Source organism: Leuresthes tenuis, unplaced genomic scaffold (assembly GCF_036924035.1).
Source record: "Leuresthes tenuis unplaced genomic scaffold, fLeuTen1.0.hap1 SCAF_9, whole genome shotgun sequence".
Classification (NCBI taxonomy): domain Eukaryota; kingdom Metazoa; phylum Chordata; class Actinopteri; order Atheriniformes; family Atherinopsidae; genus Leuresthes; species Leuresthes tenuis.
Genome location: NW_027325363.1, coordinates 7,041,729 through 7,056,207, shown reverse-complemented (window position 1 = coordinate 7,056,207; position 14,479 = coordinate 7,041,729). Strand labels below are relative to the sequence as shown.

Sequence of the window (14,479 nt, the reverse complement as noted above, 5' to 3'; positions counted from 1 at the left end):
CAGCTCAGACTCCTCCTACAAGAAGATTTAAAGGAGCCAAACTGCTCATAGTTTCCTTTTAATACATAGATTATCTCACATGGGCTGATATCTAATCCACTTTCCTAATTTCTGACTAGATCGATGCTCCTTTATGTGTTACGAGGTTGTAATAAACAGCATTTTACTCTTTATCAGGCAACTTGATGCAATTCGCAATCCTCATTTTCACATAGTGACAATACGGTGCAAACTTGTTGAGCCACCCCTCATTTATTCATATTCATATCGCCAAGAATATTTGTTATGAGCTCCTTTTATTCTCCAACACAACCTGAACCCTCTGAGACAAGCTTTCTGTCATTTCTTTAAGGAGTCTTCAGGAATAGTTCTCCAGGCTTCTTGAAGGACATCCCAAAGCTCTTCTTTGGATGTCGGCTGCCTTTTGTTCCGTTCTCTGTCAGATGATCCCACACTGCTTCAATAATGTTGAGGTCCGGGCTCTGGGGAGGATTCATCCCTCCATAAGACCTGTTGCCACTGATTTTAAATGTTGATGTTACACCCAAGACCAACCATGAGCGGTTTTAGCAGCTTTATACAGCCACTTAAATTAATTTTGGTTTGTAACAGCACAGAATGCACAAAATATTGTCTCAGGAGTAAAAGAGATATCAGTATTTACTGTAATGAACAGAAATGGTACATTACTAAAACTATTGAATGAAGAAATAGGTCATTTTCACATTTACAATATTGGAATCAATCATTTTTTGCTTATATTTTAGTCTTAGATAAAACATTACCAATTTTCTGATAAGAATGTCTCACATTTACATTCAAATTCTTAGTTTTAGAAATTACACGTCAGTCAAAGCTGAAATTGTTGTGAAATTTAGTGGAGTAACATTGAGCTGTCAATCTACTTTAAACCACTCCCCGTTTCAACATTTAAACCAATCATGTTGCAAGTTTGACCTAGAGCCACGCCCCATCCTGGTGACGAAATGGGAGCCGTTCTTTTACGTTTCTGCTTGCTTAACAGAAGCTTGAAAATCCAGTTTAGTTTAACTGTAACAACCCCAAAGACGCCAGTTAGTTCATTTTTCATTGTCCATTAAGTTTATGAATAAGATTAATTATACATGAATAAATGTATGCGTTAACAGCAACGAATCTTGACCTGCAGACTAACATTTGTCGTCAAGTGTGTAAAACACGCCCCCTGGTGGCTGCCCGTATAAATCTATCATTGGCAGTTTCTCTCCCCCTCTGCTCGCCGCACTGATGCTGATATTTCTCTCCAGCATCACCAGCGGAGAGGAGGAGGAGGAGGAGGAAGGAGAGGTTGTGTCAGGTGGAAAGGGGGACCTCTATGGATATCATCATCACCCTCCACCGGCTCGCAAACTCAGCAGCGACTGCATCTCCCGGTCGGCGGTTACCGCTGCAGTCACGCGGCGCCCTTTTTATGCGAAAAACGTTTTATTTCCACGGTGGAGACTCCCCTGGCTGCCCGCCTACCTCTGCTGTTACCCAGATAAACCGCTTCCTCCTGTAAGAGGGACATATCGAGGGAAGACCCCGCTGGAAGAAGAGCGGAGAGTCAGTCTCCTCCATTGATAACCCCTCTCTGCTCATCGATCCAACCAGCGGCGTCTTAGAGGAGGACAAATCCAATCAAAAAACACTGACAGTGAACCTCAAGGTAAGGCCTTTAAAAGGACGACAAGGTTGTCCTGTCTTCTGTCAGATGTTTTGTTTTGTCATTCCTTCTGTGAGAACAAGGAGTCGAGGTGCATGGTTTTTTTCTTCTTCGCTTTTTTTTTGTGTGCAGAGAAGCCGGCCTGCATTTGGGTGCAGGGTACCGCAGTGATCCGGTGAGGGGACGCGCCGCTTCATGTCCCCCTTTTTTTTCACCCACATGTGTTACGTGATGTATGCGTGGAAATATTCAAACGGTGCATGACAAAATTTGATCGTCTTACGTGAAAGGAAGAAGTGGGTTTTGGAGCAGAATAGCGGCCTTGTGCATGGACCGGACTGTGTTGTTGCATGTTTTAGCCACTCAGCTTTGGCATCTTTACGGTCCTTAACTTTAACTTACGCATGATCCACGTTGGTTTTCTGTGCTTTTTTGGCGAATTGTTCCCTAAAGCAAGCAGCAACGGAAAACTACAAGTGATAAATGTCTACAGGGGTGCCATACACCAGAGAGTGGAGTTATTATGCGCCTCTGGTCTCAGTATATAACCTCATATTACTTTGGCATGTCTGGTCTTAGTCGTATCAGTAATGACCAACTTAAGGGGTTATGCTTCGGTCTGGCTAGGCCTATATACAATGAAAATAGTTTGCCAGAGGTTCATATGGGCTTTTATAATCCCAGCTGGAATGAAAATGTCCCGTGAACAATCACAATAACTTTTTTTTTTACCTGAGTTGTTGGTTAACCGGTGTCAGAGGGGGGTGTACTTTACAACCAGAAAAAAAAGACCAAGACAAAGATTTCTTCAAAGGTCACTTTGAAAAGACCCAGTAAAGTCAACTGTTTAGTGATATCTATGGAGCCAATTTAACACCATATTATAGATTTTACAATAGCAATGTGTTTTTAGAGGATTTCTTTGTATTTATGTGGTGTAACTATTTGTTTAACTTCTATAAAAGGCCTGCAGAGTGATTGCAGTGTGTGTGTGTGTGTGTGTGTGTGGTGCTCAGCAATTTGGTGAACTCATAACACTTCATCATATAAGATCACTTGTATTGATGTTGACAGATAAAACTGAATCCCTGTTGTTTCACCCTGTTTCTACCCATTTTAAATGAACAATAAATATCAGGAAGTAATTATAGAGCGCAGAAAAGTAATTGTTTTAACTTGTTTAGTGCCTAATATTGCAACATTTACTCTTAATACATATTATGTATTGTGCAAACTCAATTTTCGTAGTAGTTTCTTGGTAGTAACTTAAAGCTAACTTGCCACGGATTCAAGGTGTCTTCTGATCGACTCTGTGAAGTTGAGATCAGGGTCCTGTTGGGGCCATGCCAGCTATTAGAGGGCAGTTTGTTCTTATTTGAGTTGGATGCAGTTGTTTGTGATTCTGTGAGGCTTAATCATGCTGCAATGTCTGTTTGGGACTCATAAAATACCTCCTAAATAGAGCCTCCATCGAAATTTCTGCAGTGTGAACGTTTTCATACTGTGTACCGTACTGTAAGATGCCATAACCTAGCTCTGTTACTGTGTGCCATTCAAGTACTTTTACTTTTTAGACTCTTCCTGGGAAACTGAAACTCTCAGTTGGTCCTTTTGGAGCACAAGGTGACTGCTTTGATTATGACTTGCCATCATGGCGAGTCAGAACAGGGCGTCGGCTGCTGCTCTTGCGTACAGATGTTGTTTCACTCTGCTGAAGTGAAGTGAGTGAAAGTGACTCAGTGCAGTGTGTAAAATGCGTACTGCGTGACGTCAAAGTGAAGGATCTTGTGTGTGTGTGTGTGTGTTTGAAGGAGAGAGGATAGCTTGCATCACAGTAAGAATGATCTAGATTAGAGACATTTTTATAAAGCAAGATAATCTGGGATGAAGTATAAGGCAAATATAGAGCTATCTTAAGTTCTTACACTCAATGCTATGCTTGTCACATGCTAATATAAACCATTTATTATGAAGCATTAGCACATGTGATTTACACTTATCAGCAAACATCACACAGAAGAACAAACCTGAGCAGAGCAATAATGAAAAAGACCAAAGTAGAAACGTGAGTTAGAAGAGAAGTGACAACAAGAACATGGAAGCACAACAGAAAGGATGCAGAAGAAAATATGTTGTAACATGTGTCTCAAATTACAAACTGGTTTAACCAATTTAATAATTATTGCCATACTTTTGGCCTTGAATAACACAAAAAAGCAGGTTCTAGATTCACTGTTTGGTTTGTTACTTCACAGTGGCGCAAGTTAAGAAGTGATGAATATCATGCTAAAAAGTCACACACTTAAAGGGGAACTCTGGTATTTTTTAACCTAGACCTTATTTCTGGCATGAAGTACGTTCATCTACTCACCGAGAACAGTTTGGTGAAAGTCGGCGTCCTTCGGAAGATATTTAGAGTCCTCGAGATCCATATAACGGAGTGAACGGGGCATAGATGATGCAGTGTCTAAATGAGGCGTTATCTGTCTTTATTTCACCAATACTTTAAGATGAATGAATGAATGAACGCATATTATTGCACTGTTAGCTCATAGCTGCTGTCTTGTTGTCATTGGCGGCTATTGGGGGGCTTATAGAGGGCTTTTTACACGCTCGTGTACTGGGATGACGTCATCGACGCGCGCTGCTGCAGCACAGCTCATTCACTCCAGTAAGGACGTCCATCGTACTCAAAGTTGTCGTCAAAATCTGATGAATATCCTGCCTTGTTGCACAAAACTAGAAGTAGCAAACTACGTGTGAAGTTAGCCGACTGTCACAGAGCACGGAGTAAATAAGCTGTGATGCAGCAGCGGGTGTCGATGACGTCATCCCAGTAGACGAGTGTGTAGAAAGCCCTCTATAAGCCCCCCGATAGCAACAACACAGCAGCTATGAGCTAACAGAGCTATAGTACGTGTTCATTTATTAATTCGTCTTAAAGTATTGGTGAAATAAAGACAGATAATGTCTTATTCAGAGGCTGTATTGTCATTCTCTCCCATTATATGGATATACATGGATCTCGAGTTATCTAAATATCTTCCGAAGGACGCCGACTTTCACCAAACTGTTCTCGGTGAGTAGATGAACATATTTCATGCCAGAAATAAGGTCTAGGTTTAAAAATATCGGAGTTCCCCTTTAACTTTAAGGGGGACATATGGAATAAAAAAAGTGATTACCAGCTCAAAAATCACACAAATAAAGCCCCTGTGTGGGGCTAACAATAAGTCATTCAATGAGCCTTTTTAGGCGTTAAATCAGCCAATTTAGACATTGTAGTGGAGTTAAAACTGTAAAGTGAGCTTCATTTGCAAACTGCTCATGTTAAGCTGCTCAGAATAGCGCTCATTGTTACATCGACCTTTAGTCTCAGAGGATATAACAGCGCAGTGGATAGACTTTGATTTTGAGTGTTCGGCAATGAGCCATCAGTGTGTGCCGGCCATTTTTGTTGGGATGATCTCTCCTTTAAAAAAAACAAAAAAAACAAACAAAGGGATCGGTACTAATTGTCTGGCTGAACTGAAGACGAAGGAAAGGTACATATTTGAGGAGTAATCAAAGCAAAAGTAGCAAAGTTAGCATGCTAACATGCTAAATATAGTTCCTTTAATTCTTCCAACCTGGGTAACTTTTGTACTTCAGCATGCGTGTCGCTGCTAAAATGACTTACGAGGAAACTGTTTTAGGTTTTCAGAAATGCGAACTCTACAAAAATCGTCAGTCAAGTGTTTTTCTTTTAGTTTGGTGTGTGGCAGTGTGAGCTCGAGGCGAGGTACGGTACGCTCATACTTTGTGTCTAAGCACAGCTGAGATGGGTTCTGTGGCATTGTATCCTGTATTTTAATCAAATCATGTCGCATTTCATTGGCATTTCATCTCAAACCTCAAGAAATTTTATCAACTTGAAACAAAAACAAACATCTCGTAGTATTTTTGTCAATAAATATGAATAATTTCTGAATATATATTTTTAAATTAAGAATAAAATTTATTTAATGTACTAAATTCCTTTTATCAGTTACTCAGTGTCAGTGCTGTTAGGATGAACCATGGTGGTATTTTCTGCGAGCAGCGTAACTGTAAGAAAAACTGCAGTTACACTCGTTATGTTGGGCAATGTGCAAACAAATTGTGACATCAACACAGCGCCATGACCGTCTATGCCGGTGCCTCGGGTTCGATTGACTCACTGTAGTTTTCTTCCTAAACAGTAGGCGTAAACAGGAAGTACTACATGCATAAATGAACAGAACTGCACAGTTTCAACTACCTTTTTAGCCGTTTTTGCAACTTTTACAACAGTTCTACCATTTTCCATCCACACCACACACTTCTATTGATTCTTATAACACGTTTGGGATAAACTATATTTCAGTCATTTTGTTGTGTTTCTCAGAATAACCTTTTCTCTGATTTTATTGATAACCGACCATGACTCGATGTGTCATATCAGTTAGATATCAGAAGGCAGAATTAATGTTCTCATCTGATGTATCTGATTTGATACTGAGGAAGACAAAAGAAGGAGATGTATGCTGAGGGCCTGGTCTCCATTAAGCCTCAGAGACACAGATCTGTTGTCACTGACTGATTAACACTGGCAGCTGCCTCTCTTTCTTCATCTATTTGTTTGTGGTGATATGTCCTTCTGTCTTTGGCTTATTTCTTTCTTCATTTCTCTCTATTTCACTTCTTTTTTAATGTTAGCCTCACTTTGTCTTTGTAACAACTGTCTTAAATTATTTTTGTCACACTCAGAACCCTCCGATCTTACTCCCTTGGTCCATCTCTTTTGATAATGTCACTCTCTTAAACTATCTCTTTGCATTTTCCTTCAAATCGAAGGCGGCGGACAGTCCAACATCCATACTTTAAGCTATTCTTGGATCACCGCTGCTGTAATATAGCCTGAGGGGATCGCTTATGTCGTTATCATGTCTAAAGAATTGATAACTAAGCAGACATGTGGCTTCAATGTGTGAGGACCTGTTAGATGACCTTTCTGCACGTTTGTTACATCCCAAATATTTTTTTTAGTTAGTTATTGAAAGCAGTGATATATCCACACCTTGCAGCCTCCATCCAGTTTTATGTGGGCTCCACAGTATGTTGTGGTTATCCATTCATGTGGTAGACTAACTGATCTCTGTTCAGATAAAACAGCCAAGAATCTAAATTTTATGGGCTGTTGGTGACCGAAAAGCAGAGAAAAATGAATAAATAAGAACATCAAACTTTCCCAAAAGTGTCGCATTTCAACTGAGAGTTAAACGTATTTGTATTTGAGCGTATTTTGCTTTTGCTGAATTCACCAACGTTAAATGGTTTAAATTGCTCCAGGACACGATTTACATCATCAAATTTTTGATTATCTGGACTTATATCGAGCCTGATGTCGTCTGTTGATAATCTGCTCTCAGACGACAGTCAACCGTTATTAATTTTTATTGCTTTTTAAAGAGTTTTAGGTCTAAAAGCAGAGCTCCACAATGCAGCGGAGCCCAGATTTAAGGCAAGCAAAAGCACACCCCAATCTTAATACTGTAATATTATACAGTAAAACGGCCCGCTACAGTGCATTAGCTTTGAACAACCCAACCGTGTCATCTAACCGTCCTGCCTTCATCATAGAAGTGTATGTTCCTCGGATGCCATAGTTTGCGGGAGTCACTTGGGCGACTTACTTGAATTGCAGAAAGATAAAGAAGAAACTGAGTCATTTTGGAAAGGCTTGCAACACACCAGCTCAGAGAATCAGGCCTAAGTTACTGGAGTAACTACGGCCAGTGTGATTTATTTTATTTTTTTCAGTCTCAACCTGTCAGTCGGGGCCTATATAAACCTAATTTTTCATAGTTACGGATGTGTTAGGCTGCAATTCCACCAAATAAGAAGAAGGTTCCTGGTCCGAATCTTCTCTGGGGCCCTTTTGTGTAGAGTTTGCATGTTCCCCCAATACATGCATGGGTTCTCTATGGGTACACCAGCCTCTTCCCACAGTCCAAATACATGCATGCTGAGTTAGCTCCTTACATGCAAAAGCTGCCATCTTGACATACACTGGTAGCCTGTAGCTACCAGTACTGGAAGCTGACTGGTAATAACTTTTGTGTTATGGCCGCCAACAGACAACTTGGAGCCAAGCAAGATGGATTCATTTGTGATAGGGATCTCCCAAATTTCACAAGAATCCAGCTGCTTCCCAGGGTAAACACATCTGGTCGTTAAGCACTTTCTTTTCAGCCCTGCTGCAGCATTTGGTCCTGAAGTGCCAATCTTTACCACCTTTTCCACGAGCCAAGACAGAATCTGTGTAGGGCAGGCAAACAGGATGGCAGGTGAGGACAGTGGGAGAACAGACGATGGAGTGAGAGGACAGCTGAAAAAGTGTGAAGGATAAAAGGAAAGAGCAGTAAGGTGGGCAACATTTTCATTTATTGTAGTGATTGATTGTGGTCACTAACAGCATCACTGCAGAGACCGAGGACAATAATAATGCTGAGTAGTTTGGAGGAGAAAGTACAAAGACTGAAACTTCTTTATACACATACATACAGACAAATGCCCCAGTGGCCTCTGAAACTGGCTTCTTTTTCCCTTCTTTATTATATCCACTGTGTGAGATCGATGGCTAATGATAATCAATACAGTAGCTATGACCTCATCACACATTCGTAAAGTACAGCACAAAAACTGCTGAACAAAAGGTTTAATTTAAGTCTCGAGAAGCTGAGATGCTGCGTCATGCAGCTGTGTTACCGAGACAGAAAAGTGAAACTATAACTTCTGAAACTTCAGAGTAGAGACAAGAAGCTGAGGCTGAACACACACTCAAACCACTCCATGATTTAAAGATCATTTACTCAGTTCAACGTCTGCCTTGTCTATATTGTGTTTGAGGACAAACAGTTTTAATTAAAGATGGGAAGTGGAGAGTCGTTTAATTGTTGAGCTGTATCATATCCTGTATACCTGAAAAGCTTGTGGATCCATCGCTACTGTAGTTACTGCAGTGGATGTGGGACGGCACCGATGTCACACACACAGTGAGTCCCGCTCTTTCCTCCGGCCCCGTGGGGAGATCAGAGCGGGTGCTGCTGTTTAAATGCTTGATCTACCAGTGTTTCGACAGGAGATTTGCTCAAACGTGAACTCTGTGACCACATGGTGTATAAATAACATCAGACGCAGAACTAGATGCCTTTCTGTTTGAAAGGGGAAACGCCAAAAAAAAAGGTCAAAACAGGTTTCATCATCATCCTGCCTCCTTGTAGTTGTTTTCCCTCCTTTTCTGCTCCAGGTTTGTTTCTTTAAACAATATTCTTTATGAATATGATTAGATGTTCTTAAATTTAACGCACACATCACAAAACAAACATTCACAGATTTATCCCACATTTTTCAATTCGTGATGCATTTAAAAGCAGAATAAATAAATGGAAAATCAAACTGAATGTGAATGCAGGTTAGTTGTGACGTCAGCAGCATTACTCAGCATTTTAATTTTGACACAGCAGTCAAACAATGCTGCCTGAAACGTCCAAAGAGTCTCCAATAAGCAAAGAAACGGAAACATACGTTTTTTTAACGATGATTTTTACCTACAGTTTATTTGTGGTCATCACGGTTGATGACAGAGCAGCTAAAGGTGTGACATTAGTGCTGTTAATATCTGCTGTTAAAGTGAAAAACAATCAAAAAGAGGATGTAGATGAACAGCTCCCAACACTGAGGATTGGGTTGGGTTGTTAAATAGTGGCTGCTCTAGTCTGCCTGTGGCTCTGATTCGTGGTCAGCATCCACTGCCGCGTCCGTACTGTATCAAATTCACGGAGCTTTTAGAAAAATGTATTCTAAAGATGTTAAATAAACGATGACTTTGGGAGATGGAGATTCCTCCTGATGTCAGTTTATTTATCACCTTTATCTTCCAACACTCCTAAGCTGACTTAAAACGGACAATGAAAAGAAAAATGCATTTAAACCCCATCAATTCAAATACTGCTTATGGAGCAGTGTATTAAAGATAGTTATTTACATACATTTAGGGTTTTGTCAAGCTATTTTATCTCTAAGCATCACTTTTATTGTGAATTTTAGAAGTAATTTTCAGCTGTTTATATCATCAACAGCTGAGATTTCCTGGAGGCTGTGTTCAGTGTCATGGCTGCTGTTGTGTATAGAGGAGAAATGGATAGCCAGGAGGTGTGTGTGTTTGGATCTTTTCCTGGTTACTCCCCGACCTCGTTGGGACCAGTTGTCCTCATGGGGACCAAAGCACTGTCCCCTCATGATGTTAAAGGTCATTTTTGGGGTTCTGGGAGTGTCTAGAGGTAAAATCAAGGTTAAGGTTTGGAACGGAGTGGTTATGATTAAAGTTAAGGGTCAATGGGATGTCTTAAGAAAGAGCTCACACACAAACACACAAATGAGTGTGTGCGTGTTTGTGCACGTGTGATTTTCAGACTTGGCGTCAACTCTCTTGCCTGCGGCTGACTGATTCTTCAGCAGCTGAGTCTAATGATTAAAGGAGATGGGACGCACACACTCACACATACAGAGTGTGAGAGGACTCCCGTGAGCTGAGAGCCGGATTGATTGATGGACATCAGGTGGTTGAGCTTCGGCAAGGGGAACGGCGGGCGTGCACGCCCCACACGGGACTTCGACTGCGGGCTACATTGTGGTGACAACTGAGACAGCGATAGTGAACAACAGGCGGGAGGTTTGGTGTGCAGATCTCCATGTTGAGCTCATGGTTTGTGAGTCCAGACCAATCGACCTGGAGGGAAGTGCTTAAACCACACAGAGGATAAAGTGAAAAGTATACTGGGTGTTAAGGACACTGAGTTTACATCAATTAATTTACGGCATCTGAAATTACACCATTTAGTATCAAACCTTCAACATTCTGCAGTTGTCAAGTTGATCTCGTATTTCATTCTGTTCCAGGTGGAAAATAAAGTTGTTACTTATTCATTAAAACCCAAATTTACTTTTTTAATACTTATATTGTCAGGATGCTGTTTTTGTTTCTTTTTCCACTAATTTATCCAAAATGGTACTGAGTATCAAGCATTTTCCTCTGTATAGGTGTAAGTTATGCACCAGCCCTATTATACGTGCACAGCAGGATCCTTTGACCTGATTTTCATTTGAAAAATACAATATTAATAAAACCCTTTAATTATATGCCATTCTTGGCATAATCTACATTAGGAATCATCGTGGTGCAACCTCGTGAGATTAGTTCCACAGATGTGTGGCAGCATTTTGGATCCAAAAACTATGCTAATCGATAGAAGCTTGATAAAAACATTTCAACAATGTAGCTTTTATTATTGTTGTGAAAATCTCTTTTATAGCCAAGCCAAGTTTGTACTGAAACTAAATTATTTGAATCCATAATAAACTTATGAACCTTCTGAATTCTTCTTGTGTCAGTACAGGAAATTGAAGCGATACCCAACCCTGTGTGGACGTAAATATTCATATTCTGCTCGAAATACTAAGGTAGAAACTAGGGTATCTTTGCATGTGAACAACCTTTCTCAAGTTTGTGGATGTTCTCTGCTTGTAAAGCCCAAATCTCAACAAATACCATATCAAGGCACTTCAATGATATAGTCCAATTCATTGTAATCAAATCCAATTAATTAAATTCAAAGTGAGTCCAATTCATACATACAAGACAAGGACACCAACAGATTGCACCGAAACTTCCCTTCAGTCCAATCTCCCATCCTGAGCATGCATAGGGCGACTGTGGAGAGAAACAACTCCCTTTTAACGGGAAGAAACCTCCATCAGAACCAGAACCAGGAAGGGCGGCCATCTGTCTCGACCAGCTGGGGTTTGAGAGGATAGAAAGGAGGGGACAACAAGCTCCATAACACCATGAAAGGATACCTGTTTAGGCCTGGATTTAACAAGGAGCCAATGAAGAGGAGCTAAAACTGGAGAAATATGATCTCTGCTGTTGGTTCTCTTCAGAACTCTAGCTGCAGCATTTTGGATCAGCTGGAGGCTTTTCAGAGAATATGTGGGACAGCCCAATAATAAAGAATTACAGTAGTCCAATCTTGAAGTAACAAATGCATGGAGCAGTTTTTGCATCACCCTGAGACAGGATGTTCCTGATTTTAGCAATAATATGAAGAAAGCAGTCATAGAAACCTGTTTTATATGTGCGTCAAATGATAGATTCTGGTCTATCTCTAAGGTTCCTTACTGTAGTACTAGAAGCCGAGGAAATACCATCTAGAGTAACTATATAGCTAGACAGTTTCTCCCTAAAACGCTCAGGTCCAAGGGTAATGACTTCAGTTTCGTCTGAATTTAGAAGCAGAAAATCCAGGTCTTTATGTCTTTAAGATATGCTTGTAGTCTGACCAACTGATTGGTTTCATCAGGTTTCATAGATAAGTACAGCTGAGTATCATCAGCATAGCAATGGAAATTTATGCCATGCTGTTCAATAAGATTGCATGATTTTCATCATAGAGCAGCATATATAAAGTGAAAAGAATCGGTCCGAACACAGAACCCTGTGGAACTCCATGACTTACTCTGGTGTGTGAGAAGATGGTTTAGATGATGAGCGATCCAACACAAGTGTACAGAGATGACCAGAAACCTTGAAACCTAACATATCTTTTTTTAAAATAAAGATGTGAAAAACAAGGTTTTTCTCCTTCCATTAAAAAATACTGAACACCAGGATACAAACGTACAAGTAAACACGCTCGATTTTTCAGCCAAAACTCTGAGTTAAAATTATCATTATTATCCAGCTATTTCAGACAACACAGACCTTTTCTTACATATCGAGTGCAGTGAAAGTTTCATGGATCAGTGCATTTTATTAAGAAAATAATCATCACTGTAATTCATAATAAAAACGTCTCCTCTCCTAGTTTCAGCTTTAACGACTCTGTTCTTTTGGCGTTCTTTCATCTTTAACAGAAAAGGTACATTTACTCTGCTGCCAAGAAGCAGTAGTTGTTGTTATATTCATTCACTTACTGTAGAAATTAAACTGATTTCCTGTGGTGTTCACTGTTGTTCTACCGCAGTCCTGTCTGCCTCATCATCAGATAGAAAGCCCTGTAATGCTTTGCTGTTATTCTCCCCAGGGAAGATGGCTAAGTGCATGTGCTCAGCTACTCCTCCTCTCTCCGTCTTGCAGTGCACGTTGACATTTACTCGATAGAGCTATGTTGTTTTCCAGTGTTTTAGGTACGGTGACAACTCTGAGCTTTGACTTTTGTTGCAGGAGGGGGGACAAGACAAAGATTTATGACACAAAGGCTGAGGCAGAAAAGACAGAGAAACCTTCCTAAATGATGCATCAGTTACACTTTTCAGTCTTTTATCTTTTACTTAAAATCATCATCAGCGAGTCAGATGCTGGAAGAACGATGGCTTAAATGTGGTTTATTAACAATTACTCAAAACTTAACGGTGTGAGTGTGTTTGAGGGAGTGTGGGGGAAGGGACAAGAGAAGGAGCATTTTTCATTCTGTGTTATCTTGTGAGGCATTTCAAGGGCAGCGACTGAAGGCTTTAAATTTTGGTACATAAAAGGATTGCAGTCACACATTTGTGGATGGGGAGAATACTGCTGCGTGTCTCCGTTTTAGAAATGTATTTAAAAAATATTTCCCTAACTTAACTTGTTCCACTGCTGACCAACACTATCAGCCAAGAAATAAATTAAGCTCTGTTGTAAAAGACGAAATGGCTGAATAAACTCCAAATACGAGGCTGCTGCATGTTTACATCATTCATCAGCTCATCAGTTTTTGAAAAAGCTTTGTGAGAATATGGCTTTGATGCCCAGCGGGGACAGCCATGCATAGACATACACATGTTCCCCCATTACAAGTAAATTTGGAAGAGATTTTATGTCCTGTAGGCACATCTGCTTATCTGAGAGAAAGCATTGCCCGTGTTTTCCATCCATCCTGAGTGCAAGAACAGAAAAATATTGGGAGAAGAATACAAAACAGCGGCTCATTTTCCCCAAACATGATAAAAATGGCTGTAGACTGTGAACTGAGTAGCAGCTGTCATACAGATGTGCATGGTAACATGCCAATTGAAAAGGGCCCAGGAGTCACTGACTCAACACAATATTCACTAGAAAGTCACAGTTTTTTTACATTATTAACATAACCGCAAACATTTTTCGCCGATAACAGAGAAGCTACATATCTAAAAATCAACTATCTGGGCATTAAAGTTAGTCAATTTGGACAAACTATTACAGAGATATAGTGTTTTAGATTAATTTTGTAATGCAAATACCAAAGATTATTGTTTAACCAGAGAAGAGCTATAAGAAATACCTCAGATTTGGCATAGCAACGATGCACAACATGCAGTAAATCTGTTTTTAAGTTCATCACATGGTCCAAGTGGTCAGTTACATCTCAGTCATGGAGCACGTAAACTTTTTGAGATATTTATCAATTTTCTCCATCATTCAAAATCACTTTTAGACTGACATTTAGGAAAAAAGTGCCATAAACAAGTATATAAGAGAAGCCATAAGAGATTTCTGCACCAAAAGTGGATGAGATAGCAGGCATCTACAGGTGTAACAAGGCGAAATGTGGAAATACGTATCTGTAAAGAGCAAATACGACATGGGTGTTCGCTTTGAGGAAACATACCAATAATAAGAACAATTTACTGATTTTTACGGCCCGCCTGTAGAGTTTTGAGGAGTATAACAGACGTCCGTTAGTTTAAAGTCTGAGGAGCACATGTGAAATATCTGCC

At 40.2% G+C, this 14,479-nt stretch overlaps 1 protein-coding gene across 4 annotated transcripts in view; it reads left to right on the top strand.

Annotated features, from left to right (window-relative positions):
- The first annotated feature begins 1,237 nt into the window (after positions 1-1,237).
- LOC140314068 (spectrin beta chain, non-erythrocytic 4) overlaps positions 1,238-14,479 on the top strand; it is an 81,687-nt gene continuing 68,445 nt past the window's right edge. For 2 of the 4 annotated variants that reach the window (XR_011917111.1, XR_011917112.1), the window contains exon 1: positions 1,238-1,687. The gene's annotated coding sequence lies outside the window, so the exon portion shown is untranslated. The remainder of the gene's footprint in view (positions 1,688-14,479) is intronic. The other 2 variants (XM_072392097.1, XM_072392096.1) reach the window with 1 other exon arrangement.